This window comes from Protopterus annectens, chromosome 8.part0, assembly GCF_019279795.1.
Source record: "Protopterus annectens isolate FY-2018-M chromosome 8.part0, PAN1.0, whole genome shotgun sequence".
In the NCBI taxonomy this organism is placed as follows: domain Eukaryota; kingdom Metazoa; phylum Chordata; order Ceratodontiformes; family Protopteridae; genus Protopterus; species Protopterus annectens.
In genome coordinates, this window is record NC_056741.1 from 15,947,809 (window position 1) to 15,973,273 (window position 25,465).

Sequence of the window (25,465 nt, forward strand, 5' to 3'; positions counted from 1 at the left end):
CAACCCTAGCCAGGCTTCCACATATTTCTCAGCCAGTGCATGAAATCATCCTTTCTTCACACAAATCTACTACCAGAAAAACCTATGCTAGTAAGTGGAGACATTTCTCCTTCTGGGCGGAGGCCAGAAATATAGATCCTTTTACAGCCCCTGTCCACAGTGTTCTGGATTTTTTGGCAGAGCTTTTTCGAGCGGGCTCCTCTTCTGCCACCATTAGAGTCCAACTGGCTGCTATCGCTAATTTTCATGTTGGCCTGTCAGAGACCAGCATCATGTCCCATAAACTTTGCAAAGCCTTTCTTAAAGGGACTGTTTTGCTGAGGCCTCCGGTTAGAGATCCCCCGTCTCCATGGGATTTGAATCTGATATTAACTTCCCTGATTCTCCCTCCTTTTGAACCTGCGGCCACCTGTTCCTTACAATTACTCTCCTGGAAGACTCTCTTCGTAGTAGCTATCACCTCAGCTAGAAGAGTGTCGGAACTTCAAGCCCTCTGTATTCGTTCTCCCTATCTTGTTTTTCACAAAGATAGAGTTTCACTCAGAACTAATCCTTCCTTTTAACCCAAGATTCTTTCTGAGACAAACCTGAATCAGGCCATTGATCTTCCTGTCTTTTTTCCTAACTATTCAAACAGAGCTGAACAAAAGCTACATTATTTGAATGTTCACAGGCAATTACGTTTTTATTTAGATAGGACAAAACAAACTAGGAAGTCGGACCAACTCTTCCTGTCCTATGCTGAGGGCAAGCAGGGCCTGCCAGTGTCTAAAGTATCTTTATCTAGATGGTTGGCCTCTATCATTTCCTTCATTTACCAACTAAGACATAAAGAACTCCCTACAAAACCAAAAGCTCATTCCACCAGAGTGTTAGCCACGTCAGTAGCTTTTCAAGCAAGACTTCCAATGGAATCTATTTGTGCTGCAGCCACATGGGCCACTCCTCATACCTTTATTTCTCATTACAAGTTGGATATGGCCTCCAGGAGTCGGGCTGAGTTTGGTTCCACTGTGCTCAAGAGTCTGTTCCGATAAGCCACCCAGGGCTAAGGTGCTAGGGACGCTGTCCCATCCAGCAAGAATGAAGGCAAGATTGACAACTTAACATTAAGAAGTTATGTACCTACCATAACGTTCCATGTTAGTTGTCTTCTTCTTGCCTTCTTTCTTGCATCCCACCCACCATCCCCCTAGCCTGGGCAGACCGAGATGAATCCTTCTGAGGCCTTATTCCTCTGCTTGACTATTTCCTAGGTTATGTCCTCCTCCGTTGTTATCACTGTAGGTAAACTTTATAGTAGGGACAGGGTGTCTCCATGGTGTTAGCTCTACCAAACGAGATCTGGGTATCTGACGCCTAGCATTGTGGGATATGGGGAGGGCCTCGAGCCAGTAAATAGCTCTCGAGCTTTAGTATAAGGCCGAGTCGGAGCTGAGGATCGGCTCCGAACCCATCCAGCAAGAAAGAAGGCGAGAAGAAGACAACTAGCATGGAATGTTATGGTAGGTACATTACTTCTTATTAATCACCATCCCACACTCAGGTATCATAGATAAACTCACCCAGTTAAATGCCAGTTTGTATGTAACTCATTGGATAGAAAATTGGATCACATATAGAGCACAGAAGGTTAAGGTGCACAGCTCCATGTCCACCAAAAGACCTGTTACAAGAGATACATCCCAGGGATCAGTCTTAAAGCTCCTCCTCTTTGGACATTAGTTGTTGGAGGTCAGAGTTAATGTTAAAGCTTTGTGACTGTCCAAGTTTTCAGATGACTGCAAACTTGATGTCATCATAAACTCCCCAGAGGACACCAAGATCCTCCAAGAGGGCTTGGCCTGATTAAATAACTGGTGTCAAAATCATGGACCAACAGTAAATGCCAGGAAGTGTATAATCATATCCTTCAGCAAGCATGACTCCCATTGTAACTATCACACTGACATTGTCTCCCTGAAAATTGATCCTGTGATTAAGGAACTCAGAACCTATGGTGACAAGGTCCTGACCTTTGATCACCACCTAGCCACTGTTGTAAGGAAGTCCTTTTTCAATGCAAAGTTTTTATCTTAAAGTATTGGATCCAGGTCCAGGTATGTACCCTTCCCCCTGTACTCGTTATTCATTATAGGTTCATAGGTGTGTACTAGGCTAATGGCCCTGGAGCCTTTACAAGCCTAGCCCATAGGATTACCCTGGCATCGTGCCACCCAACCTTAGGTCCCAGTGCCTCTGTCGAGTAGAGTCACTGGTGTGATCCCCAGGGTGAATTTTCTATTTCCCATCCACTCATCAAGATTTCTCTTGAAGAGGGCCAGTGAGGTGCTCTGTTTGGCATGTATGGGAAGTCTGTTCCGTAGCAATGGCAGTCTCTGGGTTATGAACCTGTCCCTCCAGCACATTCTGTTGATTGTAGTAATGAGGATGATGTCTCTGGAGCATGTGGTGTGCAGGGATTGGGATTTCTTTAGCTGTAGCATTTCTAATGGAGGTGGGCCAGATGTGGCTTCATAAGTCAAACAGAGATCGCCTCTAAGTAGGCGATATGAGAGAGAGAATAGTTGGAGTTTTTTTAGTCTATCCATATAGGACAAATGTTTAAGGCCTAGGATCCTCTTTGTGAGGTACTTTTGTGGCCTCTCCAGTTGTTGCAGGTGTCTGTTGAGGTGCATGCCAAATGGGGCATTGTACTCTATGATTGGCCTAATAAGGGAAGAGTAAAGGGAGACAATGACCTCTTTCTTCCTGGATGCAAAACCCTTAATAATGAGATGTGCCACATAGAAGGACTTTCTGACCACAGTGGTAATGTGGTGTTCAAAAGAGAGGTTGCTGTCAACCTATGTTCCCAGATCTCTTATAAACCTTCTGTGTTCAGTGGGCTACCATCAATGTGGTAATTCATGGGAACTGGGTTTTTCCCAAAGGGGATGACGACACATTTTTTGGCATTGAGCTTAAGGCCATGGCTCTGACACCAGTCGTTGGTCTCAGTGAGGCCTTTCTGTAGGATGTCAACATCACTTGGGGAGTTAATAATAGCTCCCAACTTGCTGTCATCTGTGAACTTTGTCAGCCAGAGTCCCTTCGTGTTGGCCTGGATTTCAGAGAAGTTGATACCAAACAGGAGGGGACCCAGGACCAAGCCCTGTGGGACTCCACTTGTGACTGGTCGGCAGTCTGACTTGGAGTCAGCTACTTTCACACTGTGAGCACTATCTGTGAGCCAGTTTGCAACCCACCTAGTGATATAGGGTTTGATGCCTAGCTTAGTGAGTTTTTCTATTATTCCTGAGTGGGGAATGGTATCAAAGGTATTGGCCAGATCAAGGGAGGCTGTTTGAACCACCTTGTCTTCATCCACAGCTGTGGTGATTGACTCAAAGAAGTCAACCAAGTTAAGCAGGCATGATCTACCCTTCACAAAACCAAACTGTGTGGGATCCAGAGTTTGGAGATTCCCTATATCCTTTTTTATTACATCCACGATGATGCGTTCCATAGCTTTGCATATCAGACTCGTCAGGCTAATGGGGCGATAGTTCCCATGGTCTGTAGTCACTCCTCCTTTGTGGAGAGGGATGACTGTAGCAGTGCGCCATTTGATAGGGACAAAGCATGAGATGAGGCTGTGATCGAACAGGGAACACAGGTGAGGTGCCAGTTCACTCTGTAATTTATGTAAAACACAGCCAGAGATATTGTCAGCTCCCATAGAAGCTTTATTCTTGGCCTTGGACAGTGCTGTTTTAACTTGTGCAGCAGTAATACTTGGTGTCTGGGAATCTACTTGGTATTGTGATTGGTCCTTGGTGGGGGGGGGTCTATCAAAGACCTGTCAAAGAGTATAATGAATGTCCTTTTCAGTATGTATCTGTCTAAACTCTTTTTTGCAAGTGAAATGACCACAGTGCTTTCTCAATATAAAAATCAAGGGCCAAAATTGTAGAAACTACGCAGACCATTTTAAACCTTTGTCCCTAAACTCTGTATCATACAGACTACTGAGGGATGACTTCTGCCTCATTTATAAAGCTTGAGCTGACCCTATTCTGTCACACATTTTACACATTTGCAAGTCCAATGGTACCATAAACACATGCTTAAAAGATCAAAATCTATTCTGTAAAAAAACAGAACGTGTATCACAGAGAGTTCCACTTCTATGGAACACTCCTGCACTCTACGTAAAGCAAAGTACTTCTCTTACTCTATTCAAATGTAATTTGGATGAATAGATGGGTACCTAGAAATTCACTCCCAGTTTAACATCCCTGATGGATAGGGGAAACATGTAAATGTACCACCAGAGCCTTATTCAGCCCATCTCTGGGGTATTCATATGCAAAATATTAGGGCTAAAAACTGCCATGGGAATGTAAGGCTAGGCTTCTGAAGAGCCTCAAAATCAATAGCCTAGCAAGTACCTATGAACCTATTGTCTGTTCGACTATATTCATGTCTTTGGGATATAGAAGGTAACTGGAGACCCTGCTTAAAATTCATGTGGGCACAGGAAAGACATGGAAAATATGCATAGAATTCTCTTGATAGGGAACAAAACTAGAGAAACAAAAATTATAAGGCAGTTACACCATTGTGCCACTGACAGATATAGACATCTTAATATAATGCTTTCTACATAACTATATTAGACCTTTCAGCCCTAAATCATGATTTTCTTTTTAATAATCTGTGCAACTTCTTTTAGGACAGAACCACAGAACTACATAATATCAGTACAAAATGTCATCAAGTGGCTCCTGTCCTCCATGTCAGATATGTGGGCCCACCAAGGTTTGTTACAAGGTTCAGAAGCGGCAGAGTCAGGGCCATTTTTGAAAGTAGAAAACAAATAAATCCTAAAGGCAAACAGATGATGAAGATGCAAGTTTAGGACATGAAATACTGTTTTCTTTTTGCTTTTTGATTTCTAGTAGCTACGAGTAAGTCTCATCTGCAAGACAGCCTGTTCACATTTTTGCTTCATAACATTTGTTGGAAGGTCTGTAGAAAGTCACTAAACTGGCAAGCCCATGCTGAAATGCAGGTAAAGAGAACATACCAAAGATAATGATTTATGAGCCCCCAGTGTACCCATTTGCCTATCATGTTTATGATGTACAGCATTAGCTGAAGGCTTCATATGGCATTCCTGTAAGATTGCAAAGTAAGGCTTACCTCAGCTCAGGTGAGCTCCTGAAAAAGGAACAGGTGCCTATGGTCAATGGAAGGCTGCTGAGCATAAGTACAGGTAGAAGAGGGGAAACTAGTGAGGGGTGGATATGGTGTATCATATGTGATGATTTATGATCATTATGGTTATAGAGTAAGGATGGCTTTCTTTATTTCAGGAGTTCATTATGGTGAACTGGGTATTTTTTTATTGTCAAATGACAAATACCTGGCACTGTGGAGCTGGGGAACCCTTCTCCCGACCCTTCTCCCACTTCTACCTAATGAGGCAGATAATAGTAATAAATCAGTCATTTTCTATACTTTTGTTATTTAAAAAGAAGCTAGACTTCCCTTTATTACAGCTAATATAGCTGGGATTTTTTTTATACTGAAAGATACAGTACCTGGGAATGTTGATAGAGGGAACAATGTATCCCTGTATCACTGCTATATGTAAGTCAGAAATGGTAATGATGTCAGTAGTCCAGAAAGCTATCCAGTAGTTGTAAGATATAGCATTAAGTTGCATTTCCTGTCACTACTAATCCATATAGCTGACTGACAGATATGAAAGATGGATATAACAAGATGAGTCATAGAATCAAGCTGGACAATTATTTGATCTTCATGTATCCACTATTGTAAGGAAGTCATTGTTCATCTCAAAGCATTAACTGTAAAGGTATGATGTCCAGGTCCAGGGTTGCAGTCATTGCACTGTACTCAGCTCTAATCAGGCCTATCACTGAATATAATGCCCTATTCAGTATGTACCCATCCAAACATTTTGCCAATTATAGTACATTGCTGTAAAGCTGAAGTGTCCTTTAGAATAGTAAATTTGATTCCCAAACATAAGAAATAATCTTATTTAGCTAGACATTCTCTAACCACAAAAATTGCAAAATATATATAAGTTCAGTCAAACTAAGGATTTTTGTACCCACTATTTTTTTATCATTTACACTCAACAATTCTGGTTAAATTGCTTATTTCCTTTTGCACATTTACTCAATCCTTATCTACTTTCTTAACAATAAAAACAATAATACCATGTTTGTACAGTATTAAAAAGATCCAAAAATAATAATGCAGGAGTGTTGTAGAAGTAGATATGTGGATTATGCCACATCTAATAAAAGCCACAGATATATCTTCAGCAACTCTGAAATAATTTTTATCAGCTTAGCACCTTAACTGTTATCTACTCACACTTCCTTCAATATTATGTCACATAGGTAAGACTCTGACACAGCTAATTTTCTAAAAAGAGGAAGACAGTAGCGACACACATCTCTTCTAAAAATAGCCCTATAGTTGAGAAAACGGATTGGCTATAACCGTCATTTAAGTATTACTAATGCAAAACCATCCTTTTAGCTGAGCTGATAGCAGTCTGATGGGAAGTTCTAAAAATTAGTAGCTGAAAAATATTTACCTCCTGTTTTCAGAAACTATCCTTTTATTCGAGTTCACTGAGACTGATGGCAGAATTACAATAAAGGAAACAATTAAAAAAATTAAATCTTGGTGCCTTTTAGCACCACAATATCAGCATCGTTAACCCAGCTCCTGAAGTGTATTGAGTATACATCTGTCTGTGGACACGTGGAAGTACTATCACATCTGTCTGTGGACAAGTGGAAGTAAACACCTGCAGAAAGAAATGCGACTATACAACAGATCTGTTTGTAATGGTAAGAAACATACTTTTTTCCCTTGAAAATAAGACTGGTATAATATCAGTAATCACTGTCAGACCATTTATTCATGCTGGTTTACCCACTCCCGGTGCTGTTTACCCAGAAGGGGATCAACCTCTGTGGGATAAACTGGAGTGATCAGATGGCCTAGCAATGATTAATGAAATAATCTCTTCAACTCAGCAGGGAAGAAAGAAAATGAGATATGAACTACAATGGTTGTGGTCATAGCAAACCTGTTCAGTGCTGCATGCAAAATAGCATTCTTTTCGAATGAGATAAAGACTCATTTCCCTGAAGGCTAGCAACATCGGCATTGAGTATATTAACTAATGGGGGTGCATAGTACTGGGGTGAGGGGCTACTTTGACTTTCAAACAAAAATGAGAGTTTGAAGTCCAGTTGAAATTCACATTTTTATTTATGATAATTTGTTGAATGATATTTCTTTGTTGAACAACATCACAAAAATATTTGCTGAAAGTCAGTTTCAGTCAACAACACAGAAAGCTTTTTCTACAGGGGGCAAGCCACCGTGCACCTTATCATGTGGAGAGGGGAGACCCCACACCACCCAACTTATATATGCCATCTCTTCAATAGTACAACCCTGGAGATGAGACACCAGCTGATGTTCACTGAAAGCGTTTTTCAGAAACATCTCCTTCACGCTTCTGTCAGTCAAAGTAACAACTATCAAAATCTCGAGTTCCCTTTTTTCATACTTAAGCTGGAATCAAATATTTGTCATTTGCAGTATTATATGACTAAACTGAACATTTTAAAGCACTCCGGGTAACAAAAGTGTTGCCTAAATGCTAGTTCTGACATCTTCACTCCATTACTTCTAGATCAGCTGCAAACACTGTTCCCATGAGGCTTTTCGTAAAAAACAGTTTCATTCTAAATTCTGTATCTGGAACTTTACACATTCGCATCATTTTTGTATAGTGCTCAGGAACTTTAGCAGACAAAATGGGTGCAATATAGACACTGTTCTACTTTTTAACTAACCACTACATCAGATAACTTATTTGTTTTCTCTGTGTATTGCAATTTCCACAACTACTCAGCACTGTATATGTCTGTTTCTGGGGGTGAGGTTATAATGAGGTTTTCACAGCACTATCCTATCTTAACAGCAACAACAGCTGTATTTTAGCAGCACAACCACAACATTTTAAATTTTTCACTGAACTACAGGTTTTACACAAGTTTATTGTGACAGATTACTCTCCTTTGAATGAAAGGAGCAGAGGTGAAAGTACGTGATGTTTGTATAAGTGCCCCAAGCTGACCATCACATTTTATTGTGCTTTTCAACAAAACAATTGTCTGTTCCTTTAGAGGTTTGAATATTTTAGGATTTTGAATTACAATTTATTTATAGTTTCCAATGTAGTTTTCTAGAACTTATGTGTTCCTGTCTTGTGTCAAATTTTGAAATACTGCATTAGGATATTTCCTATTGCAAAACAAAAATCGCACTAAACCTTGCCAAGCAAAAAAATGGAAAGCAATGTAAAAGATGTTGCATGTATGCTTTAACAGACTAATAAAATTACATTTTTTTTCTCGATAATGTGGTTTGGCAGTTGGTTAGGCACAGCTACACTGGAGGCCTATCGAAAAAGCTACAAATATTAATAGAAAGAGTACAGTCATGTACATAATCAGTATTAAAGAATGTAGCTACATGTAAGTACAAATACTAGTAAGATACAAAATTAATTTAACATTTTTTCCTGTTAATGATCCTGTATACTACAGGCTACTAAAAGCATTGTATGCTGCTCACAGGTAGAAACATTGATATTAATGTTGTATTATTTCCCGAAACAATTACACTTTTGAAAGGGGAAAAAGTTACAACATGTTCAGTGTACCACTAAATCAAGTTGCTGTCAACCACAATCAGAACTATGTAGGTAAAAAGAGAATCATACCTCTTAACTGTCTAGATTTTTGCCTCATATGTTTGGTCTGTTCCTCATAAAATTTGTGTTTTCCTGGAAAATCACTGAGAACTGAATTCATTAAATAATAACAGACATTTGAGTTTCAGACTTAGTCTTCAGAAAATGTATGCTAACACAAAACCTTTTTATTCTAGCAACTGTTTAAGTTTATAAGAGCAATATTTAAAATCTGAGGATGTTTGTCTTCCATGACTTTTAGCTATCTCCAGATTTCTAATGCTAAGTGGTTGAGAGGTAACAAAGGAATAATAATAGAGCAAAGTAATGAGACAAAGGCTATAGAAACTGAACTACCAGCTGATTAGGTGTGTTATTATGAGAAGTGCAATGTCTGTGACATCAGGTAATTATTAGTTCAATGTTTTCTGAGTTAACTGATGTGCAGCGTATGTGGTATTGCATTTATATGACCGGTCTTTGCAGTAGCAAGAGTTAGAGATCAGAAAAGTAACCTTTTTTCTGAGCACCTTGTTTTTCAGATATGAAAGATAGATGTAACAAGATGACCACTATTAATACTTGTAGCTACTGTAATTAAGATGGTACCAGCTGAATAAAGATGCCAGGCAGGCAAAGTGATATATGGAGATCCTGTAGAATAGAATACTCTGTAAGTGAAAATTATCTGATTATTTAACCTGGTTTCCTTTTTGTTTTCTCTATCTCCCTGTCTCATTTTCTGTTCTTATGCCTCTGGCTTTTCACTCCACCAGCCTGATCATTTCATACTGACTGCCCCTTTTCTCATTCATCCCTTTTGTGGCCCCAAATGACCGGCTAGTAGGCAGCTATACAAACCATTCACTACACAATGCAGTTGACTGTATGTGTGAGGGAGGAGACAGTTCTGCAGATCTACAAGTTTTCATTAGAGCTCTAACTTGCTTTCCTGCAACTGCTTCTGCATAGACTAATACCCCAACCACCTCCCAATACAGTGGGGGTAGGTAACCACCAGCATACCTCTCAACTGTCCTGATTTTTGAAGAATGCCAGATTTTTTACTCATATTTTTGATCCGTTCCTGATAGAATTTATGATTTTCTGGCAAATCACAGAGGATTGAAGTCACTAAACAATGACATACATTTGAATTTCAGACCTTATATCCTTCAGAAAATGCATGCAAACACAAATCCTTTTATTCTAGCAACTTGCTAAGTTTATTAAAGCAGTACTTAAAATCTGTCCCTATTTTTAGGCCATTGTCTCCCCATTATTTCAGACTTTGTCCAGATTTTTTCTGCTAAGAGATTGAGAGGTATAACTTCTCACTTAACAGCCCCCTCATAGGCTAGTTTTGAAAACTAAGCTTATTTCGTTAGTCAGTTGGCCAGCATCAGAAATGGAAATATAATCAATTGCTTAAACAGTTGTACCCATGTTTTTTTTTTTTTTGTTTTATTTTTGTTTAGGTATCATTGTGTCTTTGTTTGTAACATAAAGGGAAAGCCTGATAAAGTTTAGAAATCACTCATTTTACATGGGATCTTTCAGCTCTGTAACAGTATTCTGACATGTGCGTCCAGAAAATAAATCCTTATTGCACCACTGTGCCATCTAGTGGTAGAGTGCAATTACTACACTCAGCTAACTAGGAACAATTCAATAAGTAATGTAAACTCTAGTGTTCATCAGCCAATAAGAGTAACTGTAGCATACCTCTCATCTCGTCAGTGCAAGAAATCTGGACAAAGCTTGAAATAATGGGGGGAACAAAGGCTGAAAAATAGGGACAGATTTAAAATAAATGCTCCTATAAGGTTAGGAAGTTACTAGAATAACAGGTTTTAAATTATTATGTATTTTCTGAAGGATATGGAGTTTACAATTCAAATATCTGTCACTATTTAGTATTATTTAGTGATTTCAAACCTCAATGGTTTGCCAAAAGCCACAAATTGTATGAGAAATAGGAATAAAATAACAAAGTAATCCAAAAACCAGTAGCACTGTTTATTCCAAAATCTGTAATGTCACACTAAGCGCTTTCACCCATCTATTCCATGGGAAATAGACAAAAAATTAGAGGCAAAAATCTGGACAGTTGAGAGGTATGATTACTGTAGCAATGAAATTTTGCCAGTAATTTGACCCAGAATATCTGCGCTTTAGTTTGAAATTAACAAATTATCATTCTTCAGTCAGGGGAAGATCATAGCTGCTGTTAACAGAATGCAGGGGGAGGTGACAGCAGCAAACAAGATGTCTGTATGTCTCCTCAGAGCTACACAGTTTAAAAACTAAGAGATAGTGCTGCCAAAGTACATGATGCTAGTTACACCACACTTTCAGCATTGTGTCCAGTTCTGGATACTGTACTAACAAAAAGACATCAAGCTGCTGGAAGGAATCCAGAGGAACGATACCAGAAAGATCCAGGGGGTGGGGAAGGAAATGACTAGACGTTACAGGAGATAGAGATCTTCTGACGTGAGACTAGGACAGATGGGGGAGATTTGACACTGGTGCACAAGAGCATATTAAGTAGATGTGAAGGGATCATCCTGAGCAGGAAGGGCAACAGGAGGAAAGATGGCACATGGCCTTTTTTCACAGAGATGGTTATAGACTTTGAATGGATAAGCAGAATGGGTGGGAGAGAGAAAATGCATAGAGGCATTTAGGAGGGTATCAGCTTGATAGAAAAAATATAAGAGGAAAGGTAGGGATGGAGGGGATGTAAAATTTTGAATGTACTTAATGGGTGCAGAAGATAGGCTTTCTGTTTAATACTTTCTACTCTGTTACACTTGATTGCATTAGTGTATTAACTTGCAGCTTATACCACAGCATGCCGTTTTCATCTGATCTTGTTTTACCAAACTATTATTTCATACTTGGGATTGGTAAAGATGTTTCTCAGGTTTCTGCAGTTAATCTGAAGTTGTATTTTATTTGGAGTGGAATGTGTCTTCAGTTGCAGCTGCATTAAAGCCACACCTGCTTTGTAACATTTTGCTGCATTGCAACAGCATACATTAATGAATGCTCCTGCATGCTGGGCAAATATTACAAATCCTGCAGATCTTACTCACTGAATGTTTCTGATTGTTATTTTTATTTAATATGTAGGTAAGTGGGCTGATCTATTAACTCTTTTCAACCCCAGCAGCAATAGCAAATATAGAGCATGCATATGGTCAGTTTAGTGTAGCCAGTCAAGCAATATGCTTTAGGGAAGAAAGCACATTATGCTAGGAAAAGAAATACAGAGAACAAATAAATTCTTGCTCAAACAGTGAGATGAGGTCAGGGTTGAACACTAGTTGCTGGAGGTGTGAGGCAGAAACCATAAGACTGACCACTGTGTGTGTGCCCTTACTGTTGAGCTCTAATTCTGTGACAGCTGAAATGGTAGCTAGGAGCATGACAATGTATTTACTTTTAGGAAGAAATATTCCATTAGCAGTTGCTTTTCTACCTTCAGACCTAAGGAATCAGATTTTCCAATAATCACTGAATTTCTGGTTTATTTTATGTTAGATAAAGTTAAATTAGTTAATATGTGTGTCGAGGAGGGTAAGGAATTATCTGTAAGCCTTATACAGTGAAACTGAATTTCATTGAATTAGCTACACAGATGGTCAACAGATGAGTGAGATGGCACAATTCTCGGTGCTGGGAAATATGCCCTTTCCCTGATATTGATTAATCTTGCAGTTAATATATATATATATATATATATATATATATATATATATATATAAATATAGGTGGGGTGGAAATGATCTTTTATTTTATTTTTTAATTGATGTTTTGCATATGCCAAGATTATTGCTCGATGCATGCATAGTAGCTTGTCAACGTTTGCAAAGTAGGCATTTTCCAATCAGTGTTGTGAATATCGACATTTGTGCATTCCAATGAAATTCAGTACACCTCTTTCCGTTTGTCTGTCTCTGTCTCTAACACACACACACACACACACACACACACACACATCTCTCTCTCTCTCTCTCTCTCTCTATATATATATATATATATATGTATGTGTTTGTGTGTGTATGTAGATTATTGTGAGTGTAGGTGTTGACAATGCTGTCTAGCTTGTCATCACTCAAGGTGAACCTTTTCTTAATGGTGGAGATCAAGTATGATTTTTTTTCATTGAGTCCCACAAAGCTTGAAAAAGATTCAGTAAGGTTCATAACTTCATATCCTTTTGTCCTTTTAGCAGCTAGAACAGCTGCAGTTTAATGAGTAATTTAGTGTCAGCAGCAGGAGGAGAACATGTGCCAGACGACAGCCTCTTCTACATATAGAGATCTGATAATATTTGAGAGAGTATTGGTTTTCTTTATAGGTAAATACTAGGCTGTCAGTCTGCAGACTGTTATAAACCTAGCCAATAACAAGATACCAGAATCAAACCATGTACCTTGCATCTATGACATTAAGACTTTAACTTTACTGATTGTTTCTCTCCCTCTGGTCTCACCTTACTTGTGTGTGCCCCAGGGGTCCTCAACTTATACCTCACTAGACACTCCCCTTTCTCTCCTACCAATCCTCTTCCACTAATAATTCTATTCCACTATTCTCCCTCCTCCTAGCCTCCATACATTGACTCTCTACTGGTACTTTGACTTACACTATCACACTACCTACATCCACCCTTTATTCACTAATTACCATGCCTCCTACACTCAAAGCTTTGTTCACATATCTTACTCTTCACCTCTACTATAACCTTCCTAGCTATACCTTATTACTTCACCTTCCTTGAAAAGATTACTCTACATGAACAAAACCTTCACCTCCAACAAACTTTACCTACCTCTTCTCAGAAAACCCTCAATCATAGTAACATAACCTGTTCCTCTAACTTTCTACTACCCAGATACCATAGATCATCTCATACTTCATACTACTTAAACAAAAGGTACCCATATATCATCCCCAAGATCTCTAAATCCCAACTCTGTTCACAGAGGAACCTCCTCCTACATGGTGACATTCATCCCAATCCAGGTCCTATTACCAACATTAATGTTAGTCCAAGTAATATGTCTACTACAATACCTCCATCCTGTACTAATTCAGCCAACTCCGTTCTAATAGCTCACCTTAACATTAGGAGCTTAAATAATAAAACTCACCACCTCCATTCCCTCCTAGACTTACACTCATTTGATATCCTATGTCTCACAGAAACTTGGCTAAAACCCTCTACTAAAGACCAAGAAATCATTCCTCCTGGCTTTAACATACTGAGATGTGACCGCATAAAGAAGAAAGGCGGAGGAATAGCCATTATCTATAAATCTAATCTTCAAGTTACTCTCTATAATGAACTCACACCCCTAGACTCCAAAGCTGAAATTTTAGCTATCAAACTGCTAATTAACAACAATAAATCTATATATATAATTTGTTTGTACCTTCCCCCTGGTAAGAATTCCCATAACCTTGAGGAATTACTTAGTTCACTTTCAAACCAACTACCCCAAGAAACCATAATACTTGGTGACGTCAACATTGACTGGTTAACCTGTTCATCCCAGCACCCTACTAGTCATATAAATCTCTATGGGTTCTCACGACCACTCCAACTAGAATTCATAAACCTAATAAAAAACAAACAACTCTAGACTGGATCCTTATTAATAACCATCCTAACCTCTACACTCCAGGAACTCTCCCTGATAATATTAGCGATCACATGCTTACCTATATTATTAGACAAAAATTGCATGTCCCAACTACCCATAAACTCAAGACATCTCGCTCAAACAAATTCTTCAATCCTGAACAGTTCCTCACAGAACTAAAAGCATGTAACTGGTCTCCACTAACCCACCTTGAACTCAATGAAGCTGTTACCTACTTTAATACCAATTTTCTACAGATCCTTGACTTCCACGCTCCCATTCGCACTACTAGGATAAGATCCAAAACGGCACCTTGGCTAACAAAACAAACTAAGAACAAAATGATCCTTAGAAATAAAATCTGGACTAAATGGAGCTACTAAATGTCCTTTAGACCACCTTCTCTTTAAACAATTAAGAAATGCCACCAAGGAGATACTCTCACAGAAAAAGGATTTTTATCTTCACCTACAACAAACTAGTCAACAAACCCAAGATTCTGGTCAGGCATTAATAAACTTCTTAATCCAGGAAATACTACTACTCCCACACCTTCTGGCTTTAACCTTAGCAACTCCACTCTGATCCCAGATGCCTTCAACAACTATTTTACAGAAGTTATTCAAACCCTAGCTAATTCACTACCCACTTCTACTCCTACCTCATCTATTACTTCTAATACCTCCTCTAACACCTTTCATATTCAACCTGTTGCCACATCTCTTATCTTTAAGCTTCTCAAGAAACTTAAACCTTGCACTCCATCAGCTGACCAACTCCCATCTGAATACCTACAAATTGCTGCAGAAGCTATAGCATACCCTATTTCCATACTTATTAACAGAACTATCTCTGAAGCAAAAATCCCCACCTTATGGAAAATATCTCACATCATCCCCCTACATAAAGGGGGCTCCTCCACTGAGCTCTCAAACTTTCAACCTATTGCCTTATCAAAGATCATGGAAAGATGCATACACAAACAATTTCTTTCCTACCTTTTACAAAACAGACTTCTAGCCAATTGTCAACATGGTTTTAGACCTTCCCACAGCACAACTGCCCTCCTTTCCTTTACTGACATTATCAATAATAATAAGAACAATAATCTCCTCTCCTCTGCACTATTCCTAGACCTGTCAAAAGCCTTTGACATGGTTAACCATAACATACTTCTTGACAAACTAAATCTCTATTGTCTGAGCTCTCAAGCACTGCAATGGTTTAGGAGCTATCTCCAACATAGGCAACAAGCAGTTCTATGGCAGAATAACCTATCATCCTTACTACCAGTAAACATAGGTGTTCCACAAGGCTCAATCTTAGGTCCCTTGCTGTTTTCGCTTTTATTAATGACCACATGTAAATATTCCCCAAGCCATCTGCATTCAATATGCGATGACTCAACTTTAATCTGTTCTGCTAATAATGTTTCCTCACTACAATCCCTTACTCAAACAGCTTTCCATAAAGTTGAAAATTGGTTTATGGAACATTCCCTCCTTCTAAATCCCAAAAACAAAACTTGTCTCTTTTCTCCTACTCTCAAATCTTCCTCACCTTTCTTCTCCATCTCCTCTAATGATGCCACCTGTATAAGCCCAGACATGACCACTTTAGGTATTACTATTGACAACCGTCTTAATTTTGATCACCATATTGATAACACCATCAAATCAGTTAACAAAAAAATAGGTACTCTCTACAGAATTAAACCCTTCCTTACCCCAGCAGCTAAAAAAACCATTGCCCAAACCCACCTGATCTCTACCCTTTTCTATGCCTCTGCCATTTATACTAACTTATCAAAAAATAACATTACCAAACTCTCTACCTGCTACAACAGTATAATTAGATTCATTACGGCTACACCCTTTAGAACTCACCACTGTCTTAACCTCAGACAACTGGATTGGTTAGAACTTAATAGCCACTTACTTTATCAACAACTAACTATCATTCATAAGTCCCTTTACTACCCAGACGCTACCCCTAGCCTTACAAAACTAATTACCCCTTATAAAAACCTAACCACACTCCGATCTGCTAACAAACTACTAGTAGCCTTGACTAAATCTTACAATAAAGCTGGTGACTCATTATTTTCAAATTCTGTCGGGAAAATCTGGAACCAACTCCTCAAGAAATAACCAACATTGACTCCACATCCCTTTTAAAAACATAAAGAGCACCTAAAACCCACTGGCTTTGTCCTGTGCTAACCTTGACTGAAAACACTACCCCCTTACTCTTACTACACTCACCCTCCCCTGTTTCTTGCCTCTAAATGCCACTTTTATTGATACCAGCCACTTCCTTATTTTGAATCCTCTATACATTTTACCTATTCTCTCTTTCATCTTTAATATAGAAATTTTTAGTGGCTTACTAATCAGCTCTTTTATTACTCTTAATTACTTTCCTACTTACCTGAAATGTCTGTTTTAACCAGCTGTTTCATTTATAGTTGTTAATTATAATTTTAGGTTATCTAGTCTGTGTCTGTTTTCTTTTAGTATTACTCATGCTTACCATTGTATCATTTTGTACTTTGGCTTGCTATTGTCTTTTGTATTGTAAATGTTTGCTTACTGCCTGTATTTTGGAGCTTTTCTCCCCGGGCCTCTACTGAAAATGGATATATGTCCAGCTAGACTAGCCCGGTCAACAAATGTAAAATAAATAAAATAAATAAATTTATGTCAACCCTCCCCCTCCAAATGAATTGGGATATTAAGTCTTGTGCTATTTCCGGTTTTAATCTGTAATTTGATGCAGAACTTCCCTTATTAGTACTGTTAGTACTACCAGACATAGAGAAATGTCCTGCATCTTACTTAGTGATGCATTATTCCAAAGCTGGCTTCAGTTCCAGATACCTGGTTCCGCTGTGGTCATGCGCTGTTTACCTGCTGTGGATTGATGCTGATTCTGACAGTAGATAAGGACAATTTGGCCATTGCACGCCGCTTGATTTCCATCTGTCACATAAACCTGGGGTCCTTGTTAATCCACAGCTAACTATTACATTTGTTCAATAAATTCTTAGTAAAAAATATTGGGCACATTTTGAAGCAAGAGTAAGTAACAAACATTTGGAGATGGATATAACCTTCTTACCATATACAATACCAACTTATTCAGGTTTTGATGCAAAAAGTGTGCTGTTTTTGCATTTTATTTTGTTGATAAAGATGTCCCCAGGTCTTTTTTCCTTCTCTAAGCTGAAAATTCCTTCCATGACATCATGAAAGACTGAACCCACAATGCCTCACCACCCAAATTAATGTATAAGGTACTATATTTCCATGCTAAATGCATCCACAGTAGTTTCTTATTTCCTAGAAAGACAGATCTGTTAGTCTGTGCAAGTAGAACATCTCATTTTAAAAATTAACACATGATTTTGTAGGGGTGAGCTACAAATTTAAGTAAGAAACACCTCTTCTAAACAGGTAAGTTCAATGTGCTTACTCTTAATGCTTTCTGGTCATATGCAAATCATTGCCAGTACCTACAAAGACATCATTGTGTGTGTGATTATAGGGAAACTGAGTAAACATTAACCTAAAGCATCAAACACCACTCTATAATCTTTATTTTTTATTTATTTATTTTTATTTATTTATTTATTTATTTATGTATTTGCAAAATTGCTTACAACTTTAACACGAGGGATATAACTGAAAATGAAATTAATTGCAAAGCAAAGATGTTTCTGAACATGACCAGTACACATTAATGTCCTCCACTATATTTTTTCAGTGCCTTCTAAGGAAGACTGTGCCATGCATTAAACATTTTGTCCATGACAGCATCTATCCTCTAATTTTCAATGTCATCCCTTTCTGGCACATCTCAGGTAGCAAAATATTTAATTTTTTTTATTTTACATTTGTTGACCGGGTCAGTCCGACTGGATACATGTCCATTTTCAGCGGAGGCCTGGGGAGAAAAGCTCCACAGATGGTTTCATATACAATCATTACAATGTGCATATAGATCATGAGTCTTCATAACATTTTATATATATAGAACGCATTTTACACTCAAGTTGAGTTTTTACAAATATAACACATTTTATAGTCCAGTTAGATTAATACAGTCTAACCGTCTTCTAAACTAGCTTAACAAAGATAATTGAGTACCACTTACAGACATAGAACTAGTACACCAGTATGCATGAAGATTTAGTCAGGCTTGGAGCAGGGACATATCCATTGAGACTTAAAGTGTTCCTTGAGAGCTTTCTTAAATTGAGATAGGTGGCATGTAGGGTAATGTTAGCAGGAAGAGAATTCCAAATTTTTCCAGCAGAGTTGGCAAACAGGGAGTCACCAGCTGAGTTGTTGGATTTAATGGTTTGCGCTGATAGTCTATTGGATGACCGGAGTCTGGAGTTGGAGTGGGGATAAATGATTTCTTTCAGGGCAGGTGCATTATCTGGTTGGTTAAGTGCTTTGTGAGCCACAATGAGTTGATTATACTGAATGTGCCTGGGAAACTCTAGCCATCCGAGATAATTTAGATTTTTACAATGATGTGTTCTATAGGGTAGACCAGTTGCAACTCTTGCTATGTTGTTTTAGCAGCTTGAGAGTTTGTTAAGGTCAGTTTTATTTAGGTTGACCAGTAAAGGGGAAGCATAGTAGAGTGTAGAGAGTAGGTGGGAGCGGCAATGGAAGCCCTAGCATATGGGGTAAGGAATGGCTTTATCCTATATAGTGAGCCCAGTTTTCTGTTAATGGTTTTGATTGTTTTGTTGATGTGCACATCAAACTTAAGATTGTTGTCTATAATAACCCCTAGCAGTTTTGTATGGGCATCTGGAGTGATTATGTACCATTATTGGCCTTAATAGAGAGAGATAACGCCGAGGATCTATGCATGGGGGTGAAAAGTAGGAGTTTTGTTTTATTAGGATTTAGTATAAGACAGTGAGCAGCAAGCCAGTTCTCTACAAGGTTGAACGTACTCTTGAGTTATTGATAGCAGCTCTGTTTGTGAGGTGCCAGTGCAGATCAACGTTGAGTTGTCTGCGTATTGAATGCAGATGGCATCAGGGATGATTTTGTGGAGGTCATTGATAAAAATGGAAAACATAAGTGGTCCCAGGATGGACCCCTGTGGGACACCTAGAGTGTTGGCTAGGAGGTTTGAGAATTTGTTCTGCCATAAGAAAGATTGTAGTCTATTGTTCAGGTAGGATTCAAACCATTGGAGAGAGTGAATGCCTAGGGACATTGTTGCCAGGGTGTTGATAAGAAGATGATGATTGACTATGTCAAAAGCCTTGGACAGGTCTAAGAAGAGGCCTGAAGATAACTTGTTGTTGTTCCTGTTGTAGTTTATACCATTAGGGAAGGTGAGGAGAGTTGTGGTGGTACTATGATATGGTCTGAAGCCATGCTGGGAGTTAGCCACAAGGTTGTTTGGCTTAGAAGGTACAGCAGCTGTTTATGGACGCATTTTTCCATTATTTTTGCTAGAAGTGATAAGATGGCTATGGGTCTACAATTGGATAACTCAGTAGAGTTACCACCTTTATGGAGGAGTATGACACAAGATATTTTCCAGATAGAGGGGACTGAGGCTTCTGATATGAACCTATTAATTAGAATGGAAATGGGGTTCGCTATGGTATCTGCACCTTTTTGCAAATATTCTGCTGGGAGAAGGTCTGCAGCTAGGGTAGTAGGTTTTAAATTTTTGAGTAGTGAACAAATGAAAGATGTAGAGACTGGTTGGAAGCTAAAAGAGGTCTGGGATCCGGGAGTGCTATCCAGTAGGGTAGAGGAGTTAAGGAGTATTTGACTAGCAAGGGCTTGAGTGGTTTCAGTGAAGAAATTATTAAAGGTGTTAGCAACATCCACTGGTAGTTTATCAGCTGAAGCTGTGGGAGGTGGAGTGGTGGTTTGACCTGGGTGCAGTAATTTATTTATCCCTGCCCAGAATTTTTGGGGGTTATTTTGATTTCCTTGTTGAAGATGGAGGTAGTAGTTTTTTTATCTAATAGAATAGCTTGTTTTGTATCATTCATTACTATACTAAACAAATATCATACCTTCTTGAAAACTGTTGCTTTGCTTTAGTTATTTCAAAGCTTCTCTCCTACTCCTCCCTTTCCTTAAGGATCCGTAAGTTAGGTTTCTGAATCTTTTGTTATTTTCTTGCAGGTTGTGATGTACTGTCCACACTGCTTCCCACAGTACTTTCTTGAGACCCTCTGAACTGGTTTCATCAACTTTCTGTGTTGGTAGTAAGTGTTTTGACAACTGCACATAATGTAAAGCTTATCATTTCTTTCTTAAATCATTGTGTAAACGTGCATAAAGTGACCTTTCACAATAGAGAGTGCAAGGAGGGATACCATGTCAGAACTGGGGATTAGGGCTACATCCAGTCACACAGCCACTGTCTGTGATATACAGTGGAATTTATTGTATCAGTAGTCATACCTGGTCTTTCTTTCTAGCCTTTATAGATAAGAATTGCAAATAGTGGAGACTGTAATGACTAAGCTGCAAATAGTCTACTGGACCAATTGCCTAGTATCCGCCTATGAACCAATGAATTTTAAACACTTTGCCACCTCTAATCTATGTTCAGAAGACAGGATCTGCTTCTTCACAGAACCAAAATGAGGTGGCGTCTAGATCAGTTAAGTTGCCTTTGTCTGAGTAAGTGTGTTCTGCTATGTGATACATTTCATGGTTTGCATGTAAGGCTGGTGAGGCTGATGGGCCTATGATTACCTGGGTTTATAAAGGAGTCTGGGACCAATGCTGTTAATAGGCTTGGGCTGAGCATTTTAAATAGGGGCTTGGGTAGTGATAACTACCATTCAACCAGCACTGACTGTGGCAGGTGCTTGCTATACTAGTGTGGGTACTGATTACTATTCTACCAGCACTGCCAGTTGCAGGTGCTTGCTATACTAGTGTGGGTAGGTGATTATCACTACCCACACTGGTATAGTAACTACCTTTCTACCAACATTGACAGTGGTAGGTGCTTGCTATCTACTGTGGGTAGTTGCTTGCTATACTAGTGTGGGTAGTGATAACTACCATTCAGCCAGCACTGACAGTGGTAGGTGCATGCTATACTAGTGTGGGTAGTGATAACTACCATTCTACCAGCACTGACAGTGGTAGGTGCATACTATACCAGTGTGGGTAGTGATAACTACCATTCTACCAGCACTGACAGTGGTAGGTGCATGCTATACTAGTGTGGGTACTGATTACTATTCTACCAGCACTGACAGTGGTAGGTGCTTGCTATACTAGTGTGGGTAGGTGATTATCACTACCCACACTGGTATAGTAACTACCTTTCCACCAGCATTGACAGTGGTTGGTGCTTACTATCTACTGTGGGTTGTTGCTTGCTATGCTAGTGTGGGTAGGGATAACTACCATTCTAGCAGTATTGACAGTGGTAGATGGTTAGATACTAGTGTGGGCAGTGATAACTACCATTCAGTCAGCACTGACAGTGGTAGGTGATTACATATCAGTGTGGGTAGTGATAACTACCATTCAGCCAGCACTGACAATGGTAGGTGCATACTATACTAGTGTGGGTACTGACAACTACTATTCTACCAGCACTGACAGTGGTAGGTGCATACTATACCAGTGTGGGTAGTGATAACTACCATTCTACCAGCACTGACAGTGGTAGGTGCATACTATACCAGTGTGGGTACTGACAACTACTATTCTACCAGCACTGACAGTGGTAGGTGCTTGCTATACTAGTGTGGGTAGGTGATTATCACTACCCACACTGATATAGTAACTACCTTTCCACCAATATTGAAAGTGGTAGGTGCTTACTATCTACTGTGGGTAGTTGCTTGCTATGCTAGTGTGGGTAGTGATAACTACCATTCTAGCAACATTGACAGTGGTAGGCGGTTACATACTAGTGTGGGTAGTGATAACTACCATTCTATCGGCACTGACAGTGGTAGGTGGTTACATATCAGTGTGGGTAGTGATAACTACCATTCTACCGGCACTGACAGTGGTAGGTGGTTACATACCAGTGTGGGTAGTGATAACTACCATTCTGTCAGCACTGACAGTGGTAGGTGGTTACATACTAGTGTGGGTAGTGATAACTACTGTTCTACCAGCACTGACAGTGGTAAGTGGTTACTGTACTAATGTGGGTAGTGGCAGCTACCATTCTACCAGCACTGACAGTGGCAGGTGCTTACTATACTAGTGTGGGTAGGTGATTATCACTACCCACACTGGTATAGTAACTACCTTTCTACCAACATTGACAGTGGTAGGTGCTTACTATCTACTGTGGGTAGTTGCTTGCTATACTAGTGTGGGTAGTGATAACTACCATTTTAGCAGCATTGACAGTGGTAGGTGGTTACATGCTAGTGTGGATAATGACAACTACCGTTCTACCAACACTGACAGTAGTAGGTGAGTACTATACTAGTGTGGGTAGTGATAACTACCATTCTACCAGCACTGACAGTGGTAGGTGCATACTGTACTAGTGTGGATAGTGATAACTACCATTCTACCAGCACTGACAGTGGTAGGTGCATACTATACTAGTCTGGGCAGGTGCTTATCACTACCCACACTGGTATAGTAACTACCTTTCTACCAACATTGGCAGTGGTAGGTGCTTACTATCTTCTGTGGGTAGTTGCTTACTGTACTAGTTTGAGTAGTGATAACTACCATTCTACCAGCATTGACAGTGGTAGGTGCTTGCTATATCATGTTGGTATTAATAACTACCTTTCTACCAGGACTGACAGTGGCAGGTGCTGACTATACCAGTGTGGGTAGTGATAACTACCGTTCAACCGGGATTGACAGTGGTTGGTGCTTACTATACCAGTGTGACTAGTGATAACTACCATTCTACCAACACTGACAGCGGTAGGTTCTTACTGTACTAGTATGGGTAGTGATAACTACCGTTCTGCCAACTCCGACAGTGGTAGGTGCTTATTATACTAGTGCGGATAGTGATAACTACCAATCTACCAGCATTGACAAGGCAGGTGCTTATTATACTAGTGTGACTAGTGATAACTACCATTCTACCAGCACTGACTGTGGTAGGTGCTTACTGTACTAGTATGGGTAGTGATAACTACCATTTTGCCAACACTGACAGTGGAAGATGCTTATTATACCAGTGTGGATAGTGGTAACTACCATTCTGCCAGCAGTGACAGTGGTAGGTGCTTTCTATACCACTGTGGATTGTGATAACTACCATTCTACCAACACTGACAGTGGTAGGTGCTTTCTATACCACTGCGGATAGTGATAACTACCACTCTACCAACACTGACAGCGGTAGGTGCTTACTGTACTAGTATGGGTAGTGATAACTACCGTTCTGCCAACACCGACAGTGGTAGGTGCTTATTATACTAGTGTGGATAGTGATAACTACCAATCTACCAGCATTGACAGGGCAGGTGCTTATTATACTAGTGTGACTAATGATAACTACCATTCTACCAGCACTGACTGTGGTAGGTGCTTACTGTACTAGTATGGGTAGTGATAACTACCATTCTGCCAACACTGACAGTGGAAGGTGCTTATTATACCAGTGTGGATAGTGGTAACTACCATTCTGCCAGCAGTGACAGTGGTAGGTGCTTTCTATACCACTGCGGATAGTGATAACTACCACTCTACCAACACTGACAGTGGTAGGTGCTTACCATACCAGTGTAGATAGTGATAACTACCAGGTATTTATATCTCCAAAGTGGGCAGCAACAAATATTACATGTTACTGACAGCAGAATATGGCAGCAACCCTAGTTAGTCTGCTGATAAACATATTTACATTTCTATCTCTCCTTCACCCCTTCTTCCCCCCTCATTCTTTCTACAACTTTCCCATGCCCTTTTGAATGCTTCAATGGATTTCCTCTTTATCAGTCATTCTGACAGTCTTTTCCATGGGTCCGCAACCCTCTGTATGAAAAAGCATATTTTTTAGGGGGGGGGGGGCAGTTGATGGATGGATGGATATCCTTAACCCCAAAAAAACAAAAATGCTACTATTTACCCCCACCCGCAGAATCTCCCCACTTAACTTTACTATTACTTCAAGTGATGGAACTATAATATCTCCTGAACCAACCACCAAACTACTCGGGGTACTAATAGATAACAACTTGTCCTTTGAACCTCACATTAATAACACCATAAAAATAGTAAACAAGAAACTAGGTTCCCTCTATAGAATAAAACCCTTTCTTACACCTCCAGCCAGGGTTACTATTGCTCGTACCCACCTCATCTCTACCTTGCTCTATGCCTCCCCTATCTATACCAAAATATGTAGAAGTAATCTGAGTAAACTTACATCCTCCTACAACAATATTGCCAGATTTGCAGCTGGGTCCTCCTATAGAACTCATCACTATATCAATCTGAATCAGTTAGGATGGTTAGAGCTGCCAAATTTAATACTTTTCAATCAATTAATAGTAGCCCATAAGATCCTGTATTTACCTCAAAATACACCCATACTTACATCCCTAGTCATCCCCTATAATAACCTCAAGACCTTACGCTCAGCTAACAACCTACTTGTACAAATATCAAAATCCAATAACTTAGCTGGTGACACCTTGTTCTCCAATACAGTAGGTAAAGCCTGGAACATCCTCCCAAGCCAGCTAACCTCAATATCCTCTGTCAGCTTATTTAAAAGCAAGCTTAAACCCTACCTCAAATCACACTGGCTATGCCCCTGTGTTAACCCAGACTAAGTACCTAACTATTAACTAGACTCCCACAATTCCTAGCCTCCCATGATCATGATCTTGTGCTGTCTCACTAATTTTTAGTGAGCTTAACCTTCCTTAGGATTTTTTCTCATGTAAATAAGTATATACTGTGGAATGATCAAACACCTTCATATAGTATCACAACCTATGTGTTAAATATCACTAGAAATCCATCCTTGTTTGTTGATCTTCTATACT

At 39.4% G+C, this 25,465-nt stretch overlaps 1 protein-coding gene across 2 annotated transcripts in view; it reads left to right on the forward strand.

Moving 5' to 3' along the window:
* LOC122808610 (lysophosphatidic acid receptor 5-like) overlaps positions 1-25,465 on the forward strand; it is a 426,909-nt gene that overhangs the window by 285,087 nt on the left and 116,357 nt on the right. Inside the window, exon 1 of one of the 2 annotated variants that reach the window (XM_044079570.1) lies at positions 6,577-6,881. The exons of the other annotated variant lie outside the window; for it this stretch is intronic. The gene's annotated coding sequence lies outside the window, so the exon portion shown is untranslated. Of the gene's footprint in view, positions 1-6,576; positions 6,882-25,465 lie in introns of those variants that run through there. 2 annotated transcript variants of the gene reach the window in all.